Source organism: Juglans regia, chromosome 3 (genome assembly GCF_001411555.2).
Source record: "Juglans regia cultivar Chandler chromosome 3, Walnut 2.0, whole genome shotgun sequence".
Taxonomy (NCBI): Eukaryota; Viridiplantae; Streptophyta; class Magnoliopsida; order Fagales; family Juglandaceae; genus Juglans; species Juglans regia.
In genome coordinates this window covers 6448130-6455308 of record NC_049903.1, presented here as the reverse complement: position 1 = coordinate 6455308, position 7179 = coordinate 6448130, and the positions used below count along the sequence as shown (strand labels likewise).

The 7179-nt window shown below is 34.6% G+C and overlaps 1 long non-coding RNA gene across 1 annotated transcript; it reads right to left on the bottom strand.

Moving 5' to 3' along the window:
• Nucleotides 1-342: 342 nt before the first annotated feature.
• LOC118348063 lies at nucleotides 343-4948 on the bottom strand. Its single transcript, XR_004801201.1, has 2 exons — nucleotides 3093-4948; nucleotides 343-872 (listed from the first exon to the last, which is right to left on the bottom strand). It is a non-coding gene; the product is annotated as an uncharacterized LOC118348063 (long non-coding RNA).
• Nucleotides 4949-7179: the final 2231 nt, after the last annotated feature.

The following is a 7179-nucleotide window of genomic DNA, read 5'->3' as shown; positions in this document are numbered from 1 at the left end:
CATAGCTCCCTTTTCAACTCCCTCCTCTGCAGCTTGGTCTTCCCAGGCCAAGAAGGATTCCTCAACTTGTTGCTTGTAAACCTTGCAATTTGCGTGCATTCGATCAAATAATTCTGTGATGTGTAACATTTTTTCAAGAGCTTTTTCCATCAGTGGCAGCAAGTTTATTGGCTGGTTGTTGAAGGTTATTCCATCCATGGAAGAATCGATGGCTCTAGATACCAATTGTAATGAACCCAGTAAATCTATACTGTGTTGTAATAAGAAATGGTAGAGTAATGAAGTAAGGGCTGCTGTTGGATAAAATGAATAAGATAATCACAAAGAAGATGAAGATGGAAATGGTTACGCCTTGGGGTATTCGAGATCCCCAATTCCTCCCAAATGAAAATACAAACTGTTTCAACAATAATCGATTCCAGATACCCCTCCCGCAAGGACGACTCAGTACATATACTTAGAGCACCTCTAATCGACTCTAACCAAAATGGACTGATTTCCTTCTCCACTACCTAAGCCCCACGGGCCACTAACAAATTAACAACTCAAATACAATAAAATGGTAACAACTAATTTGGAGGCCCATCAAGTTCGGCCCAACTTAATTGGGTTCATTACATTATCCACCCCTTCAAAGAACCTTGTCCTCAAGGTTGAAATATTGATGCAACTTTATAGTATTGGTTCCAGTTTAGCCCTTCATACTCAGCTTGCTCTTCTCCACCCCTTGCCAAGTGCCAACAGCTACCCTGGTCTTCATTGCCATGGAGGGTCATAACAGATTTTCATTGCAGGTTCTACTGTGCATACCATTTATTTCCGAAGCATTACATTGAAACAACCGGACCCGGCTTGAATCCTCAAGTTCCAACCTAATGTTTAATTAGAAAGCCATTGAATATCACAAGGCATACCATTAGTTGTAAAAGCATTTATTATATTGAATGAATAATTTAAGTAGATGAAGCCTGCCAACTAAATTTAAGAGATTGGTAATAAAAGCCTACAAGCCAGTTCTTAAAAATGACGCCTAATTCCAATTGACTTTAACTTTTCGCATGAATTAGTTGGAGGTTGATCCTTATGAATATTATTCTATTCTTCTTTTGAGATTATAGCAGGTGTCTTCAGTTTCAGGTATCTCAGCAATATCTCTCCCATAGACCATCCTCTATGTTTGACAAATCGAGACTATAGCACTATGCCAGAATAATGGAAAGCTAGATACACAGGAAAGGCCAAACCACTTTTAACTCAGAAGAACCTGAAAACCAAAGGAATCACCTAGGACCAACCTAAAGAGTTAAAGATGGGATAATTCAATTAAGCCCAGGCGGCAACATTACAACAAGATTTCATAAACACAAGAAGACATCTTATACTTCAGTAAGCATGAATTCCAAAACACAAAGCTAAGGTCACTTAGAAAGCCTTCCAAATACCATGGGAGGCAATAAATTATTAAGAGTAAATAAAATTAAGCACGAGTAAAATAGGATTAGATTAAAAGTAAAAGAAAATATACATGAAAGTCTTATACCAAACACTTCTACTTAATCAACATATGATTTATCATTTTTACTCTTCTATATTAATACTTAAATATGTGTTTGTTTAAATAGAATGATAAAAATGACAAATCACATGTTGATTAGGTAGAATTGTGCGGTGTAAGGCTTTGTTATACATTTCTTGAAGTAAAATCTTTAATTCAATAAAATGAACTTATGAAGTTAAATATGATTAGCTCATGTTTAATATTTTAACCTCATGAGATTTCATGAAGAAGAAAAAAAAAAAAAAGGCCCAGTACTTCAGACTTCACTAGGATACGCATAATGGACATTCCTAGTATTTGTTTGATGGCAGTATATGACGCCTTCATTTAAATTATATTAAAATTTCTAAAATACCTAAACCCCTATTTTTTTTTTCCAACGAAGTTTACTAATTTAATCTAATAAAAAAGCGGTGGCGGCCAACCACCCACAGCCCATGCCACCCCGTGGCCTTTGGGATGGCTTTTGAAAACCCATTTCGGGTTGGTTTGACCACCTCTAGAGTTTGGTAGCCGCCCCCAATAATTTTTAATTAAAAAAAATTATTTTAACAAAATGAGTGATTTTTTTAATATTTCCTAATCTAACTTTCAATGCCTCAATGATAGCTCTTCTTATTTTTAGAGGAATAGATATTCTTTATTTCAAGGAAGGTGTATTCTTATGGAATAATTATTCCCCCTTATAAAATGGTAAATAAATGAGAAAAATATTATAGAAACAAAGATATTTTACAAAAACAAACTTAGAAACTGACATGACTTCATATAACATGCTAGATTTACTTTAGAATAAACTTTACAATTTGATTTACCATATTAACTCATATCAGTTTGTGAGTTTATTTTATAAGATTCGGCTAAAACATTTCTCAAACAGATTTAAGGGATAATTAATTCCGTGTACCAAAAGAATGCGGACCTCATATGATAGTTACACCTGTGTGATAGAAAATGACAGGATATCCCCACACCATCCACTTCCTCCATATATATATATATATATATATATATATACACACACACATATATATATATATACACACACACATATATATTTTATTTTCTTACTTATTTCTAGGCACGGAGATTGATACAAATCATTTTTCGTTGTCCAGTCTTTATGGCCAAACCGTCCCATTTCAGAAAGAAATTCTGGAAATGCATAATAGTATATATGGGTATAAGATCAGACTTCGTATATGATTTGTGCCTCTGCTCTCTGGCCAAAAGCCAGTAATTAAGTTTATAAACTGCCAGCTTAGCTGGGATTAAAAACGTGTGCATAGGCTCTGCCTATTATTTTCATCAATAATTCTTGATTACATACATGTACACAAATATATAAAGAGTGACAGAGAAACTAGAGAAGGTTTCTTTTATATATATATATATATATATTGCTACGAAAATAGAGAAGGTTTCACAGTCATAAATTCATAATGCAGGCACTTTGTAGTTCGAAATAAAGAAAACTGATAACCTACAGTGTAGAGAAGGAAATAAAACTGAAACCATTAAACAGAAGGTGTACCTAGAGCTTTGAAACAGAACTGGAAAGAAGAGAAGCTGAAATCCAATGATAAGTGGGGGATCGTGGGGATCAATTGACTGTTCTGCAGTGGGGGGAGCATATCACAAAGAGTCAAATAAATCTTCGTTAGGGAAAACTTACAATTGAAACTTATTTTGTTGCAAGAGACACCAAATAGCTTTCACTTCTGTTTCTTGGCTCTTCAGGTGGTACTATGATGCCCCTTCCCTGACACACTACACAATTGACAATTGAAAGCTTTTTGCAGTAATCACATTTTGTTGTAAAAGAAGAATTGTTACTTGCACAAAGAGGTTTTACAAAGTAATATTACAAAGTACAAACTTACCTTACTTTTGTAAAATTTCTCTGTGGCCAAGGCTTTTAGTTCTGTTTCTACCAAGAAGTTCCTTGACTAAACATTATTATTTTTACTATTTCGTAAGCAAATGTTATTATAATTGAGAAGACAAATGAGTTTTACACACATACAAACTTAATACGTTTCGAAAATGAAAAATGTTCTTCATCTTGAGTGCTAACATCTTCAAACTTACAAAACATTGTATCATTTTCAGTCATGCCAATTGAGATGCATTATATTTTAAGTGATTTTTCATTTAAGTAATTCACATATGAATTTTTTTTTTTTCCTTTTTTTTTGATAAGTTAATTCACATATGAAATTAAAGTCCAAGAATAGCATTTGTATTTGAAAATTTTCCAAGCAATGCAATATAGTGCAGCCCATCTATTAATGAACATGATTGTTTGTCAACCCTCCTCACCCCCAAGATGAAGGGGAAAAAAAAGAACTAAACAGAAAGATTTTATAAGAATTAAAAAATCCAAACATATTATACAAACGCCTGTATACAATATGAACTTCAAAATATACTAAACGAGTCATTGCATTCTGTGAAAGCCAATGTGCAAGAAATATACTTCATAAACGAGCACGCATCCCATGGATTTAATAAAAAAACCAAAGAACTTGAACCTGTTATTTTTTTTTTCAAAAAAATAAAAATAACAACTATCATACAGGAGAATGTTTACTCGGGGCATTCATCAACGTGCACAGAAAAATGAATGTTAAAATCAATCCGTGAACAGAAATAACAACATCTCCACCAGAGGTGGAACTGTATAGAAGGTAGAGGGGCGGTATTTTCTCCAAAACTTTTACTGAAATTGCACCCCAATACTCACGTAGCCCCCAAATTTTAAAAAAAAAATTAATATAATATAGATGACTTTCACTTCACTTGACACCCTAGACTCTTAACACCAGACACCCTAGACTCTAACATCCTACAATACTCACACACTCTCACTCTAACTCTAGTGATTTGACATGCTACTAACTGAACACAATTTTTTATTTGAACACAGCCTTCGGCGTGGGATTAATCTAATATTTTGACTTTATATTCTGACACACTTGCACTGTTACTCAATCCATCACATATATGATACCGTGTATCTCTCTTTCTCTACTACACAACCTGTCTCTTTTAACCTTTCTTCTCATTCTCTACAACATTAACACTAGAGCCAAAACACAGCTGCACAAACCATAGTTTCCGGTTGGTTTTCTCCTAAAGCAGTCCCCACCAATAATACTAGATTTACAGTTCCGGGTATGGTAATCTAAACAGACGTATATTATTATTATTTAGTTGCAAGAACAACTCTATTTTATTTCCTTTCATCTTCATTTTTAATGCTCTAAATCCATGGATCTAGAAGTTTATGAATCATGATGATTATAATTTATCTTGAGCATGAGCCATTGATGAGCCACAGGTTTTTTTTATTTGTGATGAACCAGTGATTGTAAATTTATTTGTGAGGGACTCACATAATCACATGTTTTTTTTTTTTTGTTCACTTACTTTTGTGAAATTTATTTGTTATTCACATGTTTTTTTTTCACTTATTAAAAGTGTAATACAAACTATACAAAAAAAAAAAAAAACTAACTTTATATCATTACTTATTAGATACTTCTCAAATTTATTATTGATCTATAAATTTTTCTTAAAGTAAAGAAAAATATGAGCAAGCCGAGAACAGTTGATTCTTTTTTTAAAAAGACGCGGACAATTTGGAGAGTAATAGACGTTTAGATAGTTCGGTAACAACGGAACGTGATGCTTCTATCACTGATGAGCGTCCCTCTAAAACTTCAAGAATTCAACCTGAAGAGATGGATGCTACCTCTTTGGAACATGATCCAGGATTACATTCACAAATATGGAAATTTCCTACTAACCTACAAGATGAGATCTGGTGTGCCTATCTTAAAGCTGGTCCATATCAACCTAAACTTTTAGAATATCCATTTTTAGGAATAGGCAATCAACATCGCCGATTCCAATTTTCTTGGTTTCAAAGATATTCAAATTGATTGGAGTACTCACCATCGAAAAATGTTGTATTTTGTCTTCCAAATCGGGGATGCCAAATTTTGTATTCTCATTGACGAAGCTCGGGATGAGTCCAAAAGAGAACAGATAGTTATCATTTTGAGGTTTGTTGATAAAGATTATTTTATTAGAGAGCGATTTTTTCATATTATGCATGTCAAAGATACTATGACACTAACTCTAAAAAATTATATATGTGTTCTTTCTCGTTACGACCTTCAAATTGAGAATATTCGAGGTCGGGGATATTATGGAGGAAATAATATGCATGGTGAATGGAATGGAGTACAAGCTTTATTTCTTAAATATTGTCTCTGCATATTATATGCATTATTGGGCTCATAAACTACAATAAGTGCTAAAAATAATATGTTGTTTGCCTCCAAGAAACCAAACTAGATTTTATTGACAGGAGTATAATTTGTAGTTTGTGGAGAGGTTCATTTGTAGGTTGGACATATTTAGCTTCTTCAGGTGCTTCTGGTGGAGTTTTAGTAATGTGAGATAGTAGGGTTGTCGAGATGGTCGAAGATTGTATTGGTGCTTTCTCGGTGGCCTGTGTTTTAAGAAATTTGGAAGATGGGTGGACATGGGCATTCGCAAGTGTATATGGACCCAATAGGGATCGGGATAGATAATTGCTGTGGGATGAAGTGTCAGGATTTTATTCTGTATGAGATCTGCCTTGGTGTATTTGTGGAGATTTTAATATAATCCGTTTTTCAAGTGAAAGGGAGGGTTTATCTTCTATGAACACAGCTATGGAGGATTTCTCTCAGCTGATTTTTGACTTGGAACTGCTGGATTTGCCACTGGTGGGGGGTGAATATACGTGGTCTAATTCTAGAGGTGGTTCAACACTGGACAGATTCTTAGTCTCTTCTTCGTGGGAGGCTCACTATCTGAAGTTATGCCAAAAAAGATTGTCAAGGGTATGTTCTGATCATTTTCCCATTGTACTTGATTGTTGTGGTATTCATGAGAGTAAACGGTATTTTAAGTTCGAAAATATGTGGCTTGAAGCAGAGGGCTTCGTTGATAAGGTGAGAAGCTGGTGACTTTCTTATCATTTTGAGGGGACCCCTGGTTTTGTTTTGGCAAGTAAACTTAAAGTTTTGAAAACTAATTTGAAGAAATGGAATAAGAAAGTTTTTGGGAATGTAGAGCTGCAGAAAAAATCCCTTTGGGATGAGCTTTAATCCTTGGAGGTTGAAGGAGAAAGTGAGGTGACTTCGACTAGGAAAAAATATCATGGAGGCAAAAATCGAGAGTTCTATGAGGGGGACAAGTGTACTAGCTTTTCCATAATTTGCTATCCACACCTGACGAGATTCAAGAGCATCTTGTGCAATTTTATAGTTCTCTCCTAAGTGAGACGGAAGCTTCGAGACCCAAAATTGATGGCTTGAACTTCAAAGTTGTGGATGCTTTTTCAGCAAACTGGCTAGAGAGGCCTTTTGAAGAGCTTGAGGTGTATGAGGGTGGTTTGTGGGATGAGGAGAGACAAAGTTCCGGGTCCGAATGGGTTTTCTATGGCATTTTTTCAAGATTGTTGGTAGATTGTGCAGGAGGAGGTGATGAAGGTACTGCATGAATTTTATGAGTTTCAAAAGTTTGAGAAGTCATTGAATGCCACTTTTATTGCCTTAATCCCA